At 39.5% G+C, this 25,140-nt stretch overlaps 1 protein-coding gene across 4 annotated transcripts in view; it reads left to right on the forward strand.

Annotated features, from left to right (window-relative positions):
* exp (expansion) overlaps positions 1–25,140 on the forward strand; it is a 556,924-nt gene that overhangs the window by 267,281 nt on the left and 264,503 nt on the right. The window contains exon 1 of one of the 4 annotated variants that reach the window (XM_083144341.1): positions 12,295–12,612. The exons of the other annotated variants lie outside the window; for them this stretch is intronic. The gene's annotated coding sequence lies outside the window, so the exon portion shown is untranslated. Of the gene's footprint in view, positions 1–12,294; positions 12,613–25,140 lie in introns of those variants that run through there. 4 annotated transcript variants of the gene reach the window in all.

Genomic DNA, 25,140 nt, shown 5'->3' on the forward strand with positions numbered 1-25,140 from the left:
CTTGGTAAATCTTTTGGACTGAGCCAGACACCCCCCCCCCCCGGACGCCTATTTACAAACCCTATAGTACTGCAGAACATCAAGCGATATTTGGCTACTGATTGGCTCCCATTCCGGAAGTTAATGCAGAGTTCCTGCAAGTTAACGCTAGATGGCAGGGTTCACATTAACAGTGTAGATTTCAGATATCCATTCCAACAAGATAAGAAACCCATTTATACTAAGGTTGATATTTTAGCACAATTATTTAAATCAATGTTTTAGAAGACAGAAATCATAACTCATCTTGAAGTGAATGATTTTTCTATTTAAAGTCACATCAGTGCAAACATTGAAACTACCAATGACAATTGAGAAAATTATGTATGTTCAACGTATATCATTTTAAACATTATATTTATTATATAAATGTATATTTCTTAACATAATTCAATAATCTGATTACAAACTTTATTACTATATAATCACGAGTCTTATTTTTCCATACGAAGAAACAAGGAACAATGGACACGGAACATAAAAACTTCCGGTGCACACAGCCAATAAGAAAGCTTTATGTACCTCTGGTTCTGCAGCACTATAGGGTTTGTAAATACGCTCCCCGGAACCCCGTCTAAATGTGTCCTTGACTTTATACTTTAGGTCCAGGCACAGGGCGCTATGACGCAAAGGGTTCCGGGTTCGATTACCGGCCTAGATATAGGTTTTCTTTGCGAGTGGCCCTTCATTAATTTGAACTCCTATCAAGGGGGATTTTTGACTTTATCGGACAGGGAATTTAAAAGTTGGATAGGGAATTTTGGGACAATCATAAGGGAATTTTCTTCCTTGTGAGGCAGGAACAACACTGGAAAGAGGACAGCACAAGTGAAAATGGAGGGGTCGCGGGTAAGCTACGATTCCGGGAATAAATCCGGTTTCTCTCAAGTTTCAGAATTCGAAATGTATGAAAATTCTAGCTCCATCGTTTCAACATTCTCTCCTTGTATTTTTTTTTATGCTTCGAAAAAAAATTTGGTTTCTGAACTTCCATTAATCCAACATGTCAGATATTTCGGGGGGGGGGGTTTGAACCCTAGAACGTTGGAGGCCGAAAGGGGTAAGTTCTCTGCCATTGATAAGGAAGACTGATTATTTTTTTGCAAGAGGAATGATAATTCTGTGGTCAATGTGGAAGGCGCATCGAATTGACCAAAAATATTGGCCAGTATCGCATAAACATTCGAATACACAGTGCGTGGCTATTCTACCAATCGCAAATAAACGACATCAGACAGCGAAATTTTCGCACTGAAGAGTTTCAGGTGTATCTCAAATCGTACCCTGTGCCACCAAAGTGACCAGGAACCTGGGTCGAAAATGTGATGATGGCATGGACGTATTTAAGGGGGGTCAAATGGTCCACCCCCCCCCCTTTTGGTTCAGTAATATGACCAGATTACCTGTTCTATCCGCTTGTTCATAAAACATTCTTCGGACTTATTTTATTCTCCTAAATTAGAGACGTATAGGACGGGATACGGATGGGAAGGAAATTTCGTAATTCCACACACCAGATGGGACTGCAGAACAAATGTCTGCAATTTCCTGATAGTTTCGGAATTTCTGCGATAAGAAACTGCAATAAGTCCAGCACCCCCCCCCCCCGCTCCACAACAAGCTTCCGTACAGCAGTGCCCTGGATTTTCACTTATGAAATAGAGCTACCCTAATCATACCAAAAGTTGACCCCCCCCCCTTACGTGAACTATATATACGCCCATGGAAGATGGGTTATATATAGATAGATTGCTTCGTGCATTATCACATGCATTAGACATTCTTTGAACCAGTACCGTACGCAGGATTTCATCAAGGGGGTTGTTATATCGAAAACTTTCTACAATTCACATTACCATTGTTTTATTATACTTTAATAATTTAATTATAATAATTAATTGATTAATAATGCTTATAATTAATTAATTAGTTTAATTACTAATAATAATTACTACTAATGCAGCTGCTATTTATGAAAGCAATAGAACAAAATTACATTTTTTTTTTGTTTCTTTGTTACGAAATAATTATGTAGTCAACGGTTATTTGTGTATGATAGGGGAGACATTTTAAGTGTGAAGAAAATCCATAAAAACAAGCAAATATATTAAATTTATTGAAATAATCAAAATATGAAACTCATTCAAGGAGCCGCGCTGTTCTAGTCTGACAACTTCGTGGGAGATCCGGGTTCGATTCACGGAATTGGTTGGAATTTATCCAGCCTTGTCTCCGCACCCAGCCTCATAGCAATGGGTACCGGAGAGCAATCATGGGGGATAAAGGCTGCCGGAGCATGGTGCTGATCAAATCCCCTGGAAAATGGCCGAAATCGAGAATGTGTGGGGGCCCACCACACCACTACGTGTGCCTTCATGGCACGGTGCTATATGCACGGGGAAATTTACATTTATGGAACTCTCCTAGGATGATGATGAAGCGCGAGAATACATGTTGCTAAATTCCACTGAGTGTATGTTTTCGTTCAAAAGTAAGTTTATAGATATTCCAACCCATTTATCACTTCTAGATGATTCACAAAGCACTTCTTCAACATTATTTAATGATGTGGATGTAGACTCAGCATCACTTGAGAGTTCACAAGGGGATGTGAAATCAGTACCGGGAAGAACGTTTGCAATAAGGTCGGCACACTGCGACGAAGCAAGGAATTTTCACAATTCTCGCGAGAGTCACTGCGCGACTTTTCAAATTCAAAATTGAACTTTGCGGCCGCTTAGATTGTGTTTGGAATGTTGTGTATTTCTTCATGCTTCATGGGAATAATAATTCAAATTATTATTATTATTATTATTATTATTATTATGATTATTACTGTCGCAGCTCTTTGACTGTAATAAATTAGCCATTTTTAATTTTTTCCTACAGCATTTTCCATAATATTTTAAAAGCTCAAGGGGGGTTAAACCCGGTAATGAACTTGGAGTTGAACGGCATTGGGAGTGTCACTATTCATCTTAGCGACCCTGAAAACTATGGATTCCATACTAATATCAGTCGTTTTACATGTCACCCCCTTCCCACCCCCGCCCATATCGGTGCCAGGGGTGTCTTACCCCCACAGTATTTCTTTCCGTATTGCAAGTGATACGTGTACCAAGTTTGGTTGAAATCGCTCCAGGCGTTCGAGAGTTATCCCGGAACAAACATACGTATACACACATACATCTATTTTTATTTTGATATCTACAAAGATATTATTGTTTTGCTCTCATTACTGCCTAGCGAACCATTTATGGTACGGGTAATATCCGCCAGTTGGAGTATAATACTCAAACTCCGTACCAGCTGACTGTAGACCAGGTGAACGACAGCAAGTCTCTGCGCAAGAAGTGACGCGAGACGGCTCCACCAATGAACAGCGAGAGAAACGGGTTGTGTAATGAGCGACGAGAGTTACCCGATTTGCTGCTTCGCTACGCAGCGTTGCAAACTTTTGAAAAGGATAATACCGAACGCACTTGGCAAACGGACCGTATTGTTGTCTCCAGGTTCGTACGATTGGTTTAAGAATTTCTTAGGGAAATATTAGGGATAGAAATACAAGAGCAAATTTTCACAAGCCGTGCATTTAGCATACGGACTAAGGTTTGGACCGTACGGTTGGCAACACTGCGCTTTCACAACTCGATTCTCCTCCTCCTCCTCTACAGTTAGCTGGGACAAGGTATACATTTGATTCGTGTTTATACATAAATACTAACGTTCATTAAGAAAGACGACATAAATTTAAAAAATAATAATCTTGGCACTAATGGGTTTTAACGCTCTAGAAGGGATTCTAAGCTGGTGTAATTTTCAGATTTTGGAATATTAAAACTGTTTTTCGAATGGAGAGGAAAATTTGAAAAAAAATCGCCCTGACGGCTGCCAAAGGTCCAGTCGAGCCTTAGATAGAAACGTGCTGTATGACGGTATGCTCTCCTTGTGTGTGTCTACGTCGCTTTGAAAGCAGGAATTCGAGGCACGGATGCCACAAGTGTTTCAAAAGCTTGCATAAACAGCACATGCACAATCCTGAGCAGGAACCCGGAATTATCCTGTGGATGTGAAACAGGATAAGGAATCCTCGCAATGTGTTCCTGCGCTCAGGAAGCGAGGAATGCAGATGCATCGTAAACAAACAACATCCGGCGGAAATGCGAGCGGGGTGTTTGGGGAAAATCTTAACGACGGTGATAGAAGGGAGATTATTTCCGTAACATCTTTGGCAGTTATGCATTTGAAGCTTCGGAACGAGTCACAACTCTCGAAGCAGCCAATTAACCAAGCGAGCCGCGGACGTCATCTCCACCCAGAACCTATCGCTAAGCCCCTTACTCAGGTTCTACACGCCCACTAGGCTCGCTAGACAGACTCGCGTAGTCCACTGGAGATGTCCCGAAAGTAATTCGACTTTTTTTTTCTAACACTGCTTCCAAAGATGGTTGTGCAAACTAGTTAAATACAGATCCTTAGCTAGAATTCTCCAGGGGAGGGCTCACGGGATATCAGGGGGGGGGCTTTGTAAACCAAGTTCATTTCAAAAATTAAACAGTATTAAATCAAGGTAAATGTGTGATTGGTGGGGTTACATAAAATTTAGAAATATCATACAATATAATTATTTTAAAACATATCTCGAAGTGTTCTATATCACACAAAAAATACACAATATATATAATCACAGTGCCTACAGTACATTCCACCTCCGGCCGAAGCAAAACTTAGGAGCTGTTGGTTGACCTTTGATGCAAATGCGAAGGGAATTTTCATGATTACATCAAAGTCACAGATTTCTGTCTAAGCGGGAGGTCGCAACAGGGTCCGTGAAGGTCCAGATAAAAATGCTCCTCCACGGAGAACCATAAATATGTCTTAGATTCTTAGATAATCTTCTAAATACGTACTTGCTCATAAACAAAATGAGCGAATGTAATAGCTGCTGTTCACGTTCTGTGGATTTATCCTTAGAGTTGTGAGCCGTCTACATTTTCACTCTTCACTGCAAACAAATTATGCATTGTCAAGGGAGCTGAGCCCCCCCCCCCCCCGGCACATACCTGGGAAAATATCGCATGGTTCAATCTGCGAAATCATTGAAGACTAGTGGGGGAGGAAGATCTAAATTCACACACACATTAATACATACATACATATATGTGTGTGTGTGTGTTTGTATAGCTATACGTAATATGCATGTGAATTATTACCATATACGTACATGGTGTTCTTACATATAAAAGTAAGTTACTATATATATATTTATATTAGTGTTGCCCACGGGACGAGACGGGACAGGCTTTTAAAAATTCGAGACGAGACGAGATTGATCAGGTGTCCTGAGACAAACGAATATTTTCGAGACGAGACAGCATTTCACAGCATTTCCACGAGACGAGACAGGCCAAAGTCTCGTCTCGTGGGCAACACTAATTTATATATAGTCTTCCTCCGTGGCCATGCGGTTTAAGGCGCTGTGCTTTGGACTCCGACTGCGGGACGGCTTGGGTTCGAGTCTGCCTGGGTTCAGTGTCTGGGTTCTCGGCCTATGTATAGGACCGGTGGCAATCCACCATCGTGAGGAAATTTGGGAGCTACGAGTAAGTAGTGCAACCCGGTCTCGGAAATCTACTACAACGGCTGAAGGTTCGACGTGCTGCCCCCATGTCACTCCATTACCGGTTGAAGATCGGGCCTCCCCCATGGCGCAGTGGTAGCGTCATTGCCTTGTAATCAAGGGGTCCCGGGTTCGATACCCGGTGGAGGCACAAGTGGTTCGGATCCCACTTTAAACTGTAGGTCCAGTCCCGATTAGCCTTACTGTGCATAAAGTGGACTTAAAAAACCAACTCAACTCAACCGGTTGAAGATCTCCACAGCTCTAGGTAGGATTGTGGGAAGGAGACTGGCAGTGGCAGTAGGGAGATAGGCCAAGACCCTTCAAGGGCTGTAGAGCTACGGGTTATATATATATCAGGAGCGTATATTCTAGGCTAGCTAGGCTATCAGCAAAGCCTGAAGTCTAGAGAATAAAATACAGGAGAGTTGCAGTCTTTGAATTTCTGATTTCTTATGAGTTGGCAACCTGATTTCTTTTGAGTTGGAAACCAGATTTCTTGTGAGTTGGCAACCTGATTTCCTATGAGTTGGCAACCTGATTTCTTGTGAGTTGGCAACCTGATTTCTTGTGAGTTGGCAACCTGATTTCTTGTGAGTTGGCAACCTGATTTCTTGTGAGTTGGCAACCTGATTTCCTAAGAGTTGGCAACCTGATTTCCTAAGAGTTGGCAACCTGATTTCCTAAGAGTTGGCAACCTGATTTCCTACGAGTTGGCAACCTGATTTCCTAAGAGTTGGTAACCTGATTCCCTACGAGTTGGTAAATTTATTTCTATTCATAGCCTAGGACCACGTGACATGAGATAGCCCAGATATTGGACTCGGTATACGCCACGGATATATATATATATATATATATATATATATATATATATATATATATATATATATATATAGTGTGTAGGAATTTATTTATTACCTTTATAACATCAATTATTTATAAAGTGGCAAAGTAATTCCTTTACCAACTGGTAAAAACCGGAGCTGCGGTGGTCTACGCATCGCCCTCCGTGGCGTAGTGGTTAGCACAGCACGCTACGACGCCAGGGTTCCTCGGTTCGAATTCCGTGTAAGACATGGATATTTGTATTTGTCCATAACGAGGAAAAATGAAAATTGAGTAAAAACTGAAATATGTGTAAGAACAGGGAAAGAGATTGTCGGTAGGTCGTGTGACTGCTACGCGGGAGACCTGGATTCGATTCCGAGCTTGGGTGATCTGAGGTCGGAATTTTTACGGCCTTGTCCCCACATAAAGCGGCTCTGGGGCTCAACCAGCCTCAAAATAAATGGGTACCAGGGGGTTAAAGGCGGCCGGAGCGGTGTGCTGATCACATGTCCTCCAACATATGAAGTTTTATTATATACATATTTATTGTTTATTACATATAAAAGTATATTACTAAATATTTAAGTATATATATTACAAAATAGTTCAAAAGGATGTATTAGGTATAAATAAAACTTCATAAATATCTGTTATAAGAGCTGTTCAAAGATGTTCACACGCTATCTGGTCCCAGAGCCACAACGAACTAAACTAATACAGTAATACAGTGGCCCTTACCGCCACATCCCCTATTAGACAGGAAAATAATGAATTCTAACTATAGTGTTGCTTGCTCAAGGGTGGGTTCGCCAAAAAATTTAGCGACTCCGAAAACTATGGATTCGACACTAATGTAGGACATTTTTGATATTTTATTTTTCACCCCCTCTCAACCCTCATGCCGATAGGTGATGAACTTTGAGTTTAACGGCATTCGGAGTGTCACTATTCATCTTAGCGACCCCGAAAACTATGGATTCCACACTAATATCGGTCGTTTTCGATTATTTTTACATGTCAACCCTTGCCACCCCCACCTCTAGGGGTGCCAGGGGTGTCTTACTCGCACAGTATTTCTTTCCAGATTGCAAGTGACATGTGTACCAAGTTTGGTTGAAATTGCTCCAGGCGTTCGAGAGTTATTCCGGAACAAGCATACATATATACACACAAACATCCATTTGTATGTATGTATGTATATGTGTGTGTGTGTGTGTGTGTGTCTGTATGTATGTATGTATGTATGTATGTATGTATGTATGTATGTATGTTGTCGTTCTTTTACTTTTATTGTGCATATATTGTTATTGGTGCACTATGAGAATATATTCATTAACACATTCAGAATCAGACATAATGTATTACCCTTCGTTCTTTGTGTTTTTTCGATATTATCCTTAGAAAAGTATAAACTCAAAACAAATTTGTTAAACAAAATATCTCCCCCCTAAGAACAAGATAGTTGGTGGTGAAAAGTCCCTACCCCCATGATTTCGTACCCTGACATGGGTAACATCAATTTAGTATTTTGGTCCTCAAATTCGCCTTCTTGATTGGAACTTCGTTGAGGAACTACATGGATGTCCACAGGATATTTTCCACGGAGGTGCAATCAAGGCATTCCTCCTATCGAGACTGTGCTGCCCCCTCAAAAACGCTGATTAAATTTGATGCAATGACCCTGTTGCAGTCTTACATGCAATTATTAGTTCCGTGACAGTGAATGAAAGAAAATTATACATGTGAAATATGTAAGTTTAGTTGATATTCATTTTCCAAGGACGGGGGTCTCCCCCTTCTTGCTCCCCCTTCCAGACGCCGATGTTAAAGTGTGTCACAGTTTGTCCACCTTTTTAACACCACTTCAACATCTATACTTGAATTTTTATTACTCCATATAAACCATAGGCATTGATATTTGTAGGGTACAGTACAGTTCAGACAAAAAAGTATAATTTCAATTTTTTTATAATTTTACAATTTAAGTATTCATTAAGGCTATAATTTTCCTTATTTAATAATAGTTTCTTTTTTAACTTTGTCATAATTTATGCTTTTATATCGTTTGATAGGTTATTAAATATTTTAACTGCCATCTGTTGGGTCCTTCTTGAACTAATGTTAGCCTAATGAAATATGGCTTTAGAATCTGTTTTGTTTCGTATGTTACGCACACGCTATTGAGCTTCGTAGTATAATATTTGTTTCTCGTATATAATGCCATTTCATACATGTACAGGGAAGCGAGGGTTAATATTTTGTATTTCTTAAACAATTTGCACGATTCCCTAGTCTTCATTCCTGCTAAAATCCTAATGGCTTCCTTTTGTTTTCTAAATGCGTCTAAACTTGCCGGGAAATTCCCCCAAAATTCTATTGCATAATTCATTAGTGAATGAAACACTGCATAAGGTACCTGAATTAGTGAATTTGTATTAAGGGTTTGTTTTAATATCCTCAGTGCAAATATTTTGGAATTTAGTTTTTTAACAAATATTTTTACGTGGTCTGACTAATTTAGATTTTCATTTATCAAAATTTTGTTTCGCTGGCTAATTTTATGGGAAGATGACTAAACTTTATTATACAGGGTGTATCAAAAAGAATCATCCGATTTCAAAAGGCTATATTTAGGAAACCAATGAACATAGAACCTTGCTGTAAATTGTAAAATACATGTTGGAATATAAAGTTTTACTTACAATAGAAAGTACAGACCGTAAACCTTTTTTCGGGAAATGGCGACAAACTCAATGTCTTTTGCACCTTTATCCAGTCATATTTGGAAATGCAGAACTGGCTTCTCCCGCAATTACAAGCAGACTCTGATGCCTTTCATATTCCAACAGGAAGGAGCACCACCACTGCCACCTGGACGTTCATTCATTTCTTAACCATGAGCTCTCTCAACAATGGATAGGCCGTAGGGAGCCTACCGATTTGGCTTCACACCATTGGCCTCCGAGATTGCCAGATCTCACTATCTGTGATTTTTTCTTGTGGGGGAATCATGAAAGATCCCACATATGTCTCCCCCCTCCCTTTAGGAACTGTGGATGAGCTGTGAAACCACATAACAACAGCAGTGACTGCAATAACACCAGACATGCCCCCTCAAGTATGGGATGAATTTCACTATTGTGTGGTTGTATGCTGTGCATCCAGAGGTAGACATATAGAGCAATTGTAAACATTACGTAAATAAAACTTTATATTCCAACGTGTATTTTACAATTTACAGCAAGGTTCTATGTTCATTGGTTTCCTAAATATAGCCTTTTGAAATCGGATGATTCTTTTCGATACACCCTGTATCTTTAGTTTTACTGTTTTGTTTTTTTCTATGTGAAAAGGCAGTTAATTTGTTTTCTGTTCGATCATTATCAATTTGTTACTGTGTCTCCACCGGGTATAGAACCAGGAACCTCTTATTTACAAGGCTGGGGCGTTACCATTACGCCATCGGAGAGGCATTATGCTCGGGACTGGACCTAAGTTTTAAGTGGGATGTGAAGTTACGCACTCTGTACCAGGGTTGTTAAAAGTCAAGGAACCCATAAATTCGGTCCAAATTGCGTATTGTTACATTGAATTTATTTAAAATTCCTGTGAATTTATTTAAAATTCCTGGACCTTTAACAACCCTGCCCTGAACCTCCACCGAAAATTAATCCCTTGCTTCCGTGTATTCAGCTGATACAAATAGACGTTACATAACGAATATAGATTTCAACTTTCCATAAAAAAAATCTCCGTTTGAAAAGAAATAGCACATTCTTTACTGTAGAGTTCGTTCGCTCACAGGACACGAGTGGAATTAAAATAATCGCGGAAAAAGGTGAATAAAACATGCAAGACTTCCGTCCAATTTGATTCCACAATAGCAACGTACTCCAAGAGGTGGATGTCGGTGGATACGAACTTTCACTTTTTAACCAGGCAGCCGTCCTCGCACCAGTGTTGCCAACATCCTGATCCTAAAAAGTGCTGATTAAACTCTTAAATTATGCTAAATGCGACTAAATTGTGCTACGGTGTATTATTATTATTATTCTCGGGTGACTGTAGTTTTAAGTTTAATTTATGCTTGTGTTATTTATTATTTACTACAGATAAAAAATATTGGGAATTTCCCCAATTAAATTAATTGCAATCGTTTAACCAAATAAATGGGTTCAATGTAGTGCTGCTTGTTTAATTTAATTTAATTTTTTACTTCAACTTTCAATAAAATGTTCCTCATAAGCTGGATATAGATAATATTAAAAGAGCGTGGACGAGGGTGTGTTTGATTAAACTTGTCCCTGGGTCGGCATACAATGTGTTCATTGAAGTATGACCGTCGGAGTACAAATAAAATCTGCGGTTTTAAAATTATAAATATATATATATATTTTCTCAAAATATATTCTTGTGAACTCAATTCATCTGTCTCCGAATGATACGCGTTTGCAGATGATGCTAGTTTTTACCATTATGCCAAAAACAGGGTGCAAGATCATGGGCGCCCGCAGGAGGGGGACAGGGGGGCACTTGCCTTCCCTTGAGATTTCTGGTAAGATTTTTAATTCGAATGGTCAAATTGTAGCGATATTTTAAACAAAATGTATTGTTTTCTGTGACAGGCCGTAAGTTACAGCAACAATTACCGGGTGTCCCAGAAGTCTTTCCCTGATTACAAACTTTATTCATATCCGCTATATGCAATGTACAGATGTGAAAGTGGTGCCAAAAGGTTGGAAAACTAACCAAGTTTATTTGTTGCAGGTTTCAGTAATGTGGGTGTAGTGTAGCAGTGTCAGTGCCAAGGAATCCGGAATTAATGCTCTTGACATCGGGTGGCATCTTTCCATACAATGTTTCTTGGACTTGACAGGATTTTGGAATGAAGATAAATTCCATTTTTTAAATACCAACTTATTGATTGCATTATTCTGTACATTTGAAAGTTCCTCTGCACTGTTATTAGTGACCGGGTCTCGTGATACCAGAGGACATGCTGAGCTTTTTCCTGATTTGTGAACATTTCCGGTTTTCTGGGCACTGACACTGCCACACTACAGCAACGTTACTCAAACCTGCAACAGAAAAACTTGGTTAGTTTTCCAACATTTTGGCACCACTTTCACATCTCTACATTGCATATAGCGGATATGAATAAAGTTTGTAATGAGGGAAAGACTTCTGGGACACCCGGTATTATTATTATTATTATTTGAAGTACGGTTACATTTAAGCTTAGTCTATTTTACACTGATTATATCGAACTATAAAAAACATCCTTTTGACCTACATGAATTTATATGTTAAGTATACAGATATGCAAATTATACATAGATACACAGAATATGGAAATTATAAATGTGTGTTTTTTTAAAAAAAAAACATAAGTAGTGGTAGTAGTAATAGTAATATAATAGTAATAATAAAAACAATAACAAAAAATCAATAATAATAGCAACAATAATAAGAAGTAATAGTTTATATTACCTTGCCTCCCTGAGAAAATATCCTGCGGGTGCTCTTGTGCTAGATGTCAACGAAGTTCAAATTGTGCTAGGTTTAGTACAATTATGTTAGGGTTGGCATCACTGCATCACACGAAAACACCACGTAGTTCGACGTTCCGATGTAAGATGGCAGCAGAGTGGCAAGGTCGTACGGAGGCTCTGCTGCACGTGGTTGCAGAAGCGGCAGGAGCCGGAGAACAGTTAGCTCCTGGAGGGCGTGCTCTTCTGTCCTACATACGTGACGTCACTCGTGACGTGCCCGTCCAGTCTCGCTCGGAGAGAGTTGATCGAGATCAGGCCGACAGTTGGTTGTTGGTGTTGCGACCGGCGCACAGCGCAGTGAGGGAACAAGGATTTGTTGTTTACCGACGAGTGTGGTGGTGTGTTTGTGATATGAACTTGTGTGATATTTGTGAACGCAGTTTTGAAATTCGATCACGAGTTAATTCGAAACGCTTTTCAGAAAGTTCGCTGACATTGTTTGTCAGTTTGTTGTGAAAATAATACAAAAAAAAAAAAAAAGTATCATCAAGCAGTGAGCAACTGTTGCATTCACCAACCCTTATTTTTAGGGGTAGTGCCACATAAAGGATCTATTGTTTGACACATAAGGTAGGTGATATATGTACATTAACTAATTTGATTGTTGTTAGGCAAGTTTTTGTGTCTGATTAGTGCGTATATGTTACGAACTTTCCCTCGATAGATGGAGTCTTATTTTACAGAACCCTTTCGTGAAGCGAGTTTTTTACTTTTTGCACCCATACTGCAGTTTTATTGTCTTAAAAAACATTTAAAATTATTAACAATTGACCATTTTTTACACAATATTAGAATAATCTTTTTGAAATCTTGAATAAATCCCATTCACTTTTGGAGACAGATAAAAGTTAGGCTTTTTTAATTAAGCTAATTCGCCACGGTGTTGATCTAAGATTCTTTAGTTAGAAACAAGCGTTCGTGCTTAATTACACAAACTGTAACAGCGATGTTTGAAATTAGAGAACCACTACATGGCCTGCGCTAGGTTTGGATCAGTCAAGAAATTTGTGTTCTTTACACGGTCAAACATTGAAATGTGATTTATCAACAGATTCTCAAAGCTTTGTTTATTAAATACCTAACCTCGCAAAATACGTTTTAACTCGCAAATAAAGATGTAAAAAGCACAAAAAATCTTTTATCGTATAATTTTGGTATCTTTATAAATCGGACATGATGAATAAGGTGTTCGCTTTGACACCTAAACGTTACGAATTAGGAGCCAGATGGTGCCCAAGTGCGATGCGCCAGTGTATTAAAGTGTCGTATCCTGATTACTTCTAAATTATTATCTATTCCATTTTTTTGGGCTCGTTTGATGGTTGCCTACTTTCGATTTAGTAATTGTCCGTCGTTTAATGTGTTCTTAGGAAATCCACTTTGTACGCAGATAGACTAATCGCGACTGGATCTACAGTTTAATGAGATCCGAATATTCTAGTGTGTTGATTCACTATTTCGCCACCGAATATTCCGCGTTCGAGAGACAGCCTCGACATGGATGTTCCCTTGCGAGTTTCCTTTCATTAATTTCATCTAATTATTGTTCAGCCTCATCGTCGCGACTACTCTAAGTAGGCAGAAAAGTGACGTAAGGTAAGACAAGTCTGAAAACTTTTCAGTTTACAAAAGGTTGAGGGAAACCCGGAAAGGGTTTGAAAAGTTTGGCAATGGTGTAGAAGGTCCAGTTATGCTCAGTCTAATCGGGACTGACTTTACAGTTTGTGCGTCTATTAATGGTAAGAAATGAACCCAAGGCCCTTTAGGCAGAAGTCTTGCAGGGAAGTTGGGAGTTTCTTGGAGTATGTACTATCGTGCTTAAACTAGTATCTAATGTATCGTTCGGATGCCTTGCAGTGGCGGCGATTGGGTTCCAAAACCGGGGGTGCAAGGTGCCAAAACTTGGGGGGGGGGGGGGCGCAAAGACAATAATATATTTCCCTTTGTAGATAAGGTATAGCATAGTGCGGGGACAAAAGTGGCGAAAAGTGGCAACTGTCCCCCTCGCCCCCCTTACTCCAGGAAAAATTAATGCCAGTTTTTTTACACGAATTTAAGTAGTACGATCGAATCCGCGGCCGGAGCGAATGCTGGGTTTGTACTCTTAGGGAAGTCCACAGACGCTTTCTTCACTTGCGTGTACCTTTTCTTAAATCGACCTCTCACTTCTTTACCATGGAGCGACGTAAATTAGATCGGTCAGCTAATCATTTTAAGGGGGGAGTCTGCACTTAACTATGGTTTTTCCCGAGTTCATCTGAACATTTTGATTTTCTCACTATTTCGAGAGGGGCAGTTCCCTTTCTTCGTACGCCAGTGCTTTTAGATGTTAATTTCATTTCTTGAACTTGTAAGGAAACCATTACGAAAGGTTTCTTATTTATGATTTTTGTAGTTCTGTGAATGTTTTTTATTTAGTCAGTAATTGTGGTTCCGATGGCAGGGCAATAATAGACTCTGATCACATGTATAATAATATCTGCGCTGCTTAGAGCCACCTACCATATAATTCTAGACTTATCTCTTATTACGTAGATTACTTATGGTGGGAACTCGCCAGCCAATCACTATCATTATTCATGAAAACTTATAGTTTATCTTAAATCGCTTTATTTAGTGTAGAAACAGCTTGCATTGAATCTTAAGTCAGTTTTGGAACTAATTTTACAGATCCTAATTGCATTTCAATCGATCGGGCTACCATCTGGCGGCCTGTTTTAAATGAGACATTTACCCATGGTTATAGCGTAATGCTATTTGCACATGAACTTAACTCCAAAGCGAACTTTGCATTCAACAAGAGAAGTTTTCCGTGGCTGGAGAACTTTCTTCAAAACTACTTGTACTTATTAATATTCACTGTCTATAACTTGGCTTTCACCTGTTAATGCCTCTAGACTGATTATGTAGAAGGAAGGAAATGAATGATTTTGTTGTTCTTCCTGTTGATATCATGATGATAGCTGCTGCAACTGGTCTGATGTATAGAATTATTGATAGCGACTTTCCACTTCCGGTTACCCAATGAGTGCTCTAGGACCATGGTTAGGAGCATTGACCATTCGGCTATGTAAAGCTAGAGACTATACACCGTGACGTAATACCAATTTGAGGGCCAAGGATTTACAAGTGGGTTTTCATCGAGTAGTGCATGGTCAGTGCATCGAGTCCCATCGTCGCTGTTAATAGTGTTGTAGACTGTGCAACTTCTGTTCAAATAACTTCCTGTTGTAACGACGTTTTCAGCAACTTTTGATTAATCTACACGATGGGGATAAGTGATCGTATGTTGAAACTAATTGAGGAACACTCGTCAAGAACACTCATGCCCAGGCCGAGAATTCGAACTCTAGCGTCGTAGCGCACTGTGCTAACCACTCCGCCACGGACCCTGTTAGGTCATGTAGAAACTATTATTACAGTATATGCTGATGTTCCTGTAACATGTGGTATCTTCTTTATTACTATTACTGAAAAACACTGGCGGCTTGAAGACACAAAGAAGGGGTGCGCACGCCCCCCCCTTCCTGTGTATCAATCATCCCAAAATATCTGGAAGTAAATCACAAATTATTTGCATTTCAAAGTTATCCGTTTTTGCACAGCTGTTCCATTCAATTCACTTTAAAAATACAGTAAAACCTCGTTAATCCGGAATAATGCGAGGGATAAGTAGACCGGTTTAACGAAAGTCCGGATTAACTTATATAACCTAAGAGAACAGTAGAAAGTGCATTAAAACTCCGTTTATAGCAACAAAACACGTTTATTATGGTGTATTTAAAGGGCATAGGCCTAGATACACTATACAGTACAGTAAAATGTAAAGCAATACTTGGATGTAAGTACCTACTCGTATTCTTAGCCCTTACGGAGCAATATGACGAATGCGATTGTTGAATTCTAGCCACATTTAAAACCTTGCACTTCAGTGCCAGAAGTAGTGACATTGCTTCCATAATATCTCTGGCTGTTGTGCATTTGCAGCTTGGAAGAGAGTCACAACTTCGTAGCTTCCAATCAATGAGTGAGCCGATGACGTCATCTCAACAAAGCACCTATCCCAATCCCTATTGCTCACGCTCTGGACAGTTCGTAGGCTCGCTAGCCAGATTTTCACAATCAGCTCGAGATGTTTTGAGAACAACCTGATTACTTGGTTTGACAATAATCATATGTATCCATCAGATTATCATGTGATTTGTTCATCTATCATTCTAATTGTCGCTTTAAATATGAGAGGTAAATAAGCTGCGTAAAGTGATCCAGAGATGGCGCTGAGTGAAGGCACTGCTTATAAAATAAAATGTTGCTGTTGTTTATGTTGGATCTCGTGGAAGCATCTTTGATTAGCGCATTAGAAAGCGGTGCTAATAACCTCTCAACAATGGCTCTTTGTTGGCTCCTTTTTCCTCTTCCTCGTATGCAGGCTCCGATCTCCGTTGGGTGTCTTAGCAGGATTATTAATTTCATCGTAGCAATTGGCGACAAGCATGTTTACCAAACATTGCAAATACGTAACACGGGTTCAAATATGGACGAAATGCTCTTTCTGCTTTCGTTACTATGAGATTTCCCTTCTCTTCTTCCTACTTTCTCAGTTTCATTATTTTCCTATTATTTCATTCTCTTACTTATTTGAATCATTTATAAGTTAGCAATATTTATTGCAACTCTTCAAAATTCATATGACCAGTGCTCGAAGCTGAAATTCCCATCTAAGGGGATGCTTGGTCTAGTTTGGTGACAGGTGAGAAAGGTTGATACAGAATTTTCCATCTGGGGGCATACATTCGTATTTAGGAAGGTGTAAGAGTTAATTTAGACAAAATTACAATAATTTATACATTTGTGAAAACTTTTAGGAGGATATTGGGGGTGATGTGTGTGGGGGGGATGCTTACGCAAATTATCCTAGCTGTGAGAATAGTTTATGCATTTTTTAAACTAGCGGGATACATCCAAGCCCCCCCTTCTAGCACTGCATGTGACCTGTGATCATAATTTCAATTGCCGTCATCCATCGATGAGCTTAAACTTGATGTACACTATACAGTCCTTTAGTTTGTACAGTCAAAAGTTAGAAGTACTTGTAATTTACACAGCGCAATTTTGAAGTGTTGTAAAATTTATTAGAAAAGTTTTCACTTTCACTACGAATGAAAGATGTTGCACAAAATTAGAGAAAATTCTACGTCGCAGTTAATCTACACAGTTCACACTACTTACACATAGAGTAATGAAGTTTCTTAGCAAGATTTAGTGCATCAACTGTATCATCAAAGTAAATGACTATAGCTACCGACACATCCTATTTAGTAACAACTGAGTGCTAGCCACGAGTTTGTAAAATAGAAGGATTACTTCCTCGCTTACTAACACATCGTACACAAATATCAGTGCCATCTATACTCAACAAGGACAGTTCTAATTAACGTGGCGTTTGGTATTTCTGCGTTGTTGTTCTGCGCGGTTATAGAGTTCTGGCGGTGTGCCGATAAGCAGGTACCTTGAGGTCAAGGACGATTTGCCGATTACACGACAGCAAATATATCTCCTACATGCTGTTGCAGTCATGGACATTTTCACTTATACCTTTCTTCTCAAAATCAGTCCCAATGTAGCCAAATGATTAAGAAAGAAAATGAACATAACTCCTTACAAACCCCCAAGTGAATCAATGTTAAAGCATTTGGGAGGTAGGAGTTCGGACCTTTTTGCATGTAGTGCAATTTCATATATGTACAATGAAGGCATTTAATATTTTGCATTTTCTAAACAAGGTTTCTATCAATGGTCTAATTTGCAAATGTGCTGAAATCGTAATGGATTGTTCGTCTTTCGTGAAGCAAATCACCGAACTCCGTGGTGGAGTGGTTGGCACATGGCGCTACGACGCCAGAAGTCCCGGGTTCGAATCCCGGCCTGGATATGAGTGTTATTTTTTTGATTAGTTGTTTTAAGTCCCATTTTATGCACAGAAAGTCCAATCGGGACTGGATCTACAGTTTAAAAGTGGAATCCGCACCACTCCTGCCATGTGCCTCCACTGGGTATCGAACCCGGGACCCCGTGATTTCAAGACTACGACGTTATCGGAGAGGCCCGAGTGTTCTTTGTGAATGTCCCTTCATCAATTTCATCATTCATCCTTATCTTCGGATAACGGCAGAAAAGCGAAGTAAATTTAAAAAGCATGTCAGACCTTTCCCCCGAAACAATACTCTCCAGGGCACGCCACTTTTTAAGAAAACCACAGTAAGATAATTATGTACAAGAAGAGAAGGTGTGGTTTAGCGAGCTGCTGATCTGACACCTCGTTGCTCAAACATCCAGAACGCGCTCACACCCTTGGTGCGTTTGGTTTTTGGAAAACAAGGTCGGACCGCAGGAGTCATTATCATAACTTTCCAGAAAGGGTGTCGAAGAGATCGACGCCAGAGGGGGTTATATTCCATCGCTGTCCAATGTCTGGAGTAGAAAGCGTTGAAATACGCAGATAAAACTGGAGCCTAGGAATATGCATGACTTAAAAACGTTGCAGAATGCGAAGGAATCCGTTTCGGTGTCCGCAACGAGTCCGCTCTTTATTAGCGATTGATCGTGACTGATAAGCAGCCGTATTATGAGGGGAAGAAGTGATACGTCGTGTTTTCTGTAATTGCCTCAGAACTCGAGAAGTGAAACCGCGCAGATTCAAGGATCCACTTACTTCCCTTCCCCGTTCTAGAAAGTGGGTCTTTGGAGGCGGGGAGCGAGTCTCTTCCTTCAGTCTCTGCTGGTGTTGCCAACTCGAGCATTAAAGGAGGCGAATCTTGCATAATTTGAGCTCTGGTGGTACCAAACATTGGCGCATAAGTATTACACAAGGTATTGATAGCGTTACAACGAACTGAATATAAATGATAATATCCTTGTATGAATCTCCTGCTCAGAAATGTTTAGTGTGTGTGTTTAAATGTGTCTTGAGTTTTTTTTTTGTGTGTGTATTCGATTTGATTTTTGTTCTTTACAGTCCCTTTTCTTTTGGCTAATCAGAGCGATGAGTGATGATGATATGATAAAATTGATGAAGGGACACTCTTAAAGAACACCCATGCTCAGGCCGAGATTGATTTTGATTCATTGATTGGGTTTATTTTACTTCGCTTCTCTGCCAGCCTCCGTGGTTGAGTGGCTAGCACACCGCGCTACGACGCCAGAAGTCCCGAGTTCGAATCCCGGCCTGAGTGTTCTTTGTATTTCCCTTCATACATTTTCTATCATCACTCAATATCATCTTCACGATTAGCCAAACTTTGCACAAATTCGAAGTAAAATAAACCAATTCACTCAATCCCTTTTCTGTCTCTGTTGGCCAATCGCGAAGGTACAAATGAGTGATGTTATGATTAAATTGATGAAGGAATACAAAGAAACTTGTGCCAAGGTCGGAATTCGAACCTGGGACGCCAGACGTAGCGTTATCCACTCAGTTACAGACGTAAGCGAAGCATTCATGACCTTTACTAAACATCCCATCTCAGCATTCGCCTGGAGTAAAAGAAGGAAAACTTAGTTTGTGAATAGAAATAATCGTCGAAAAATGTTTATAATATGCCGCAATAGCATAGGTAAATTATACTTTCGCTAGTTAGTAAACTTACATGTCCTATCCAAATTTAGGAAAATTTCATGCGTCGTAGTAACATCGTCGCCTTGTAATAAACTGGTCCTGAATTCGATACCCGGTGGAGGCACATAGTGGTTCGGATCCCACTTTAAACTGTTGCCCCAGTTCCAATTAGCCTAAATTGGACTTCAAACAAGAACTCTAGAATAATTTCATGATGTAGTAGTTTCTTTTATCGCAGAGTTGGCAACACTGCTGGAAATTGCTACTGGCAGTGCAGGGAGTGAAAATCTCCGAGCGTCAGCATGTGTGCACGTATGCAGCTGGTACCGTGGTGAATGAAGCGTGTTTATGACTATATTTTAACAAAGTGCTGGCTGAGCATGTAGCTTCTGAAGATGCCGTAGGAACTTTCTTTCTAGTGATAGCTGTTCGCTGGTACAGGGCCTGGTGAAAGGTATCGAAAGCAGACGAGTACTTGTACTTGTGCATTCATACCTGATTTGGCGCGCATTTGACTTTATGGGCCTCCTAGATGGCGCAGTGGTAAAGTCTTCGCCTTGTAAGCAAAGGCGGGCACGGATCTAGAAATTGGTCCAAACCAATTGTCTCATCATAATAATAATAATGATGATACTTTTAATTAAAATAATTATATCAAATTAATTAAATATATAAATTAATCGATATTGTATTTTTTTACATGAATAGGTAAACAAGCAGTATAAGAATAGGTTATCTACCTTACATATAGTTTAGATCGCCAAAATTAAGGAAATTAATGTAAAATAGATAAAGAATTGAATATTCATTAAATAACAAAAATGTTAGATGCGGTTGACGAAATGTAAAATTCCTGATTAATATTTTATGCATATTGCTTAAGTATAATGGTGTGCATAAATCTTCTTTGGTACTGTCATTTCATCCTATGAAAACTGTAGGTCCAGTCCAGATAAGGGAAACTGTGCAATAAAGTGGACTTAAAAATAAAAATTATCTTAAAATCTTTGTACGACGCCCAAACACAATGCATTCTGGAAAGTTTCTTGTAGTAGAACTGCAACTTGTGCAGCCTGTCATGCTGCTACGGTGTGAAACGTTGCTGGTGATTGCTTCGCTCCCAAACGACATGTGTAGTTTCGGCGTGAAATCTCCCTCACACCGAAGTAACAAGGGACACGGGCACACCTGCCGGTTATTCAACCCGGGACGCCTTGATTACAAGGCCAAAATATGCTGCTAATAAACACTAAACCGCCAGGTAGTGATAACCAGTAACATAAAGTTATTGTACTAATTTTCTTAAAAGTGGATTAAATTCACAGGTGTAAAAAAGACTGACAATCATGTTGTCAACTTTACGAGTGCTCGTTAGATGGCAGCAGCTCTATATTTTGGTAATATTGCTTCAAATTTGTACATTTTTTACAGTTGTATAAAAATAATTAATTTAAGTATTAAAACTATATTTATGTAAAAACTTAAATTGATAGGCATTAATTTAAATGACGCATTTGTGAGTTATTGATTAAAATTCATGACTTTCTTGCAAAATATTAACAAAGGTACTAATTGATATGAAAAATAAAATATGTCTTGGAATTAAGATATATCGTAGTTACCATGAATCGCTCGGTACGATATAGAAACAGACTATAAGAAAATGAGTTGTCGTGGGTGGGACTCTTATTTTTGAAGACAGATTGGGGCGTGGGCCCACTCGTATGTGGGCTTCGAAACATATGCTTCACACTAGGACAAGGGACGAAGAAATGGTTGCTGTTGGAATGTTGTTTTCCCCCATACCAACCCTCGGTCCCCAACCACTTACTAGTCATCTCTAGACGTGTTCTGCTTCGAGATTATACAAAGTATCAACCAGGGGACATTGTAAAACCTGCAGTGTAACGAAGGTCTAGAGACTAAAGCATGGATTTATAAACACTAAAACAAGCAGGCCAATAGACATCAAATTAGAACTCATCATGAACTTGCTCTTTGCAAGTTTTCAACTTACGGACTTGGTTTTGCTTTTTTCTGATTTTGCATCTGTTTTGTATAACTTTTAGCTAATCGCGACCACGGTGTTGAATGATGTTTGATGAATTTGATAAACACCCACAAAGCAAGAGATTATCTTCTACAGTGGAGAGTGGCTTTGTTGTCGTAATATCTACAGCAGATTCTATGAATCTAGCCAGCGAACCTCCCACGAGTGTGACGTGTACTGTGGAACCAGCATTGTGCAATATATATATATATATATATATATATATATATATATATATATATATATATATATATATATATTTGTTTTTGTTTAATATTTTTAAACATATGTAAAAAAAAAATAACCAATGTGAATCAACATGTAGTGCGTACAGCCAACGGCTCGCACAAAGAAGTTCAAATATGTGTGAGCAAGAGGGTTAGCGACGTGGGCGTCCGGAAGGGGGGGCAAGGAGGGCCGTGCCCCCCCCCCTGGAAAATGAAAGTGAAAAGTGAACCAAAAATTATGTATTTCACACATATAATTTCATTTTAGCCACAATAATATCTGTTAATTATTGCATGAACACCATAAATTCAAATTTAAGCATTTGTTTTTTAGGGAACAATACTATTTTTGGGGCAAATATGCCTTGTTTGCCCCCCTGGAAAAAATACCTTCCTTGCCCCTCCCTGGAAAAAATCCTGCGGACGTCCATGCTCACACATATAATCATGATATAATTGCATTCTAGCCACAATAAAGCCCACATCACACGGAACTGGATTTCCAGTAGGTATGCCCTAGTTGGCGCTGGACTTGCTATCAATTTGCTAGTTTTCGCCTCACACGATACTTATCAGCGTACTTGTCGATAGACTTTTGTTCCCATACGAGGGAAGTTGTAATGGCGGCCGCGTGAGAATTAAACAATGTATCACTTCAAATTTTTAAAAGCCGATAACTATTCAACCGAGAGGAATAACGTTTCGTATAAAACGGTATTAGGTACAAAACAATGGCGCTGCTTAAATACATACTTTACAACGTTTTCTGTACACGTATGGAAGAATATTTTAGTTGTTTCAAATGTACACCGTGCACTCATCATAGATTGTGTAACTCAACGCTCTCATGCTGTATACGTTATACATTGCTGGAGTAACACTCGGAAACCACAGACAAAAACGTTCCTTTGCACACTCGCAGATTATCTTCACATGGCGAAACTTTGCTCTGATTGGCTGTTCCACAGAATCCAGTCCAGGAAAGCAAGTAGCAATTAGAACATGGTCTATTCCTCCAAACCAGTCAAGCAGTCAGCCAGGCGGTCAAGATTGCTACCTAGAAAGTTAGTTCAGCGTCAACTAGGGCATTCCAACTAGAAATCCAGTTCCGTGCGATAGGGGCTTTATATGTGTTAATTATTGCATGAACACCATAAATTCAAAATTAAGCAACTTTTTTTAGGGAGCAACACTATTTTTGGGGAAAATGTGCCTTGTGTGTGCCCCTCCCTGGAAAAAATCCTGCGGACGTCCATGGTTGAATTGACGTTCACCGGCTCGCTTGTTGATTGGATTATGCAGGACGTGTGACTCACTCTCAAGTTTCAAATGCGCAACAGCCAGATATGTTACGGAAATAATCTCGCTCTATCGAACGAGCGTCCTACCCAACAGTGTAGAAGGTTAGCGATAGATGCTGGGTTGAAATGTCAGCGGCTCGCTTGCAGGTTGTGACTCTCTTCCAGGCTATAAATACACAACAGTCAGATGAGTTACGGAAATCTTTACTGTGGGAAAGGTGAAGTAGGGAAATAAACAGTGACCGGATACACCAAACCAGATATTTTAAGCAATATTATGCAAAAATGGACACAGCGTTGCCGCTTGTTGCCCAAAGAGGGGGACAGCGGTAGGTCTAATTGGTTGTTTGACCCCAAGTTCTTTCGTAGGTAAACGCGGCAACAGAAGGTCACTGCCATAAAGGCGGCCGTCGCAGCTATTAGGTATGATGTGATTCTGAGGTTCTGTGTTCGAATCCTAGACAAAGCATCGACGTTAAATCTTTAAATGAACTCGCAATTCATCTTTGCCGCCACGATTAACAAAAGAAATGGAAAAATGAAGGTAAAATAAACTGAATGAAAGAAAGGAACAGTAAAAATGTTTAGACGAAAAGGTGATAGATTTATCAACCTCATGTTGACAATACCCATGATCAGGATTGTTAAACGTCCAAGAACACATAAATTCTAATGGGTTCTATTGGGTTCACTGCAGGACCGGAATCTTCTTTCTCGCACAATTTAAATTCGGTCCAAGGTGCGTATTGTTACATTGAAAAAAAGGTTCCTGGACCGAATTTAAATTGATCTGTTAATAAGGTTCCGGGACCGAATTGAAATACTTTACAGAAAAAAGGTTCTTTACGGTCCAGAACCCATTTACGCTTGCTGATTTTTTCTCCTGGACCGGAATTGGATTTATTTAAAATTCCTGAACCTTTAACAACCCTGCTCACTATCACTCTACCTTAATGGGTGAAGGGCGGTGCATGTTGCAAAAGAAAGCTTCATGCTTAAGATATATATAAAGAGCTTTTAATCACCACTCAATGAATTTGTCCAACATTTACACAATCCTCGCGCGTGCGTGTGTATATCTAAATGCAAAAGTAAACAATGGATCAGTTAAAAATTGCACCCATTTGTCTTAGCGGAATCGCACGTAAACAAACATAATTGTCAACTATTCGGCAACCTTAGTACGTACTATTAAACGCAGCTGTTCATTTTCAACCACTTTGTTTCGTAATCAATTGAGGTCGAGATGGTGAAAGTCGAGTCATCCTTAGTAGCTTCCTTCAGGCTATGAAGAGCAAGTGCTCCTGCGAACTTCTATTTGTTTAACATGATTACGGAGTGTCTGGTGACGAGATTATTCACTGCATGCGTTTGCACGAGTATCCAACTGGCAAAAAATAATATAACTGCGCAAAAGAATCAGATCTATACTTTGTGACAATAAAGTAGCGGTTGGTATAGTTTGCGCTGTTGCCACGTGTATCTGTTCGAGGGTTTATAACAGTGTATGATCTCGATCTGTCGTCTTTGTAATATACGTGATTCTAAATGGCCCCAATATTAGTGATTGAAAGAACTGTGATTTTTCGATCACAGGTTAAACTGTGATTGCTAGTAGCCATCACGGTTGTGATTCCTGTGGTGATTTGGGAACTGTTGCACCGTTACAATACAATGTATGTTGTTCCGCAGTTCGTCTTTGTAAAATAGGCGTAATCATGGGTGTCCGGAACGGGAGAGGGGGGCTAAAGGGGAGCACGGCCCCACCCTGAAAAGTAAATATCAGCATAAAATTATATATTTAATTCATATAATTTCATTTGTCACATTATTTTGACACTTATTGTAGTGGCGTTGCAGGAACATAACTTCTAATTAAAGAGGTGTTTTTTGAGGGTGTAATGC

The sequence above is a fragment of the Lepisma saccharinum genome, chromosome 23 (assembly GCF_977018435.1).
Source record: "Lepisma saccharinum chromosome 23, izLepSacc3.1, whole genome shotgun sequence".
Classification (NCBI taxonomy): Eukaryota; Metazoa; Arthropoda; class Insecta; order Zygentoma; family Lepismatidae; genus Lepisma; species Lepisma saccharinum.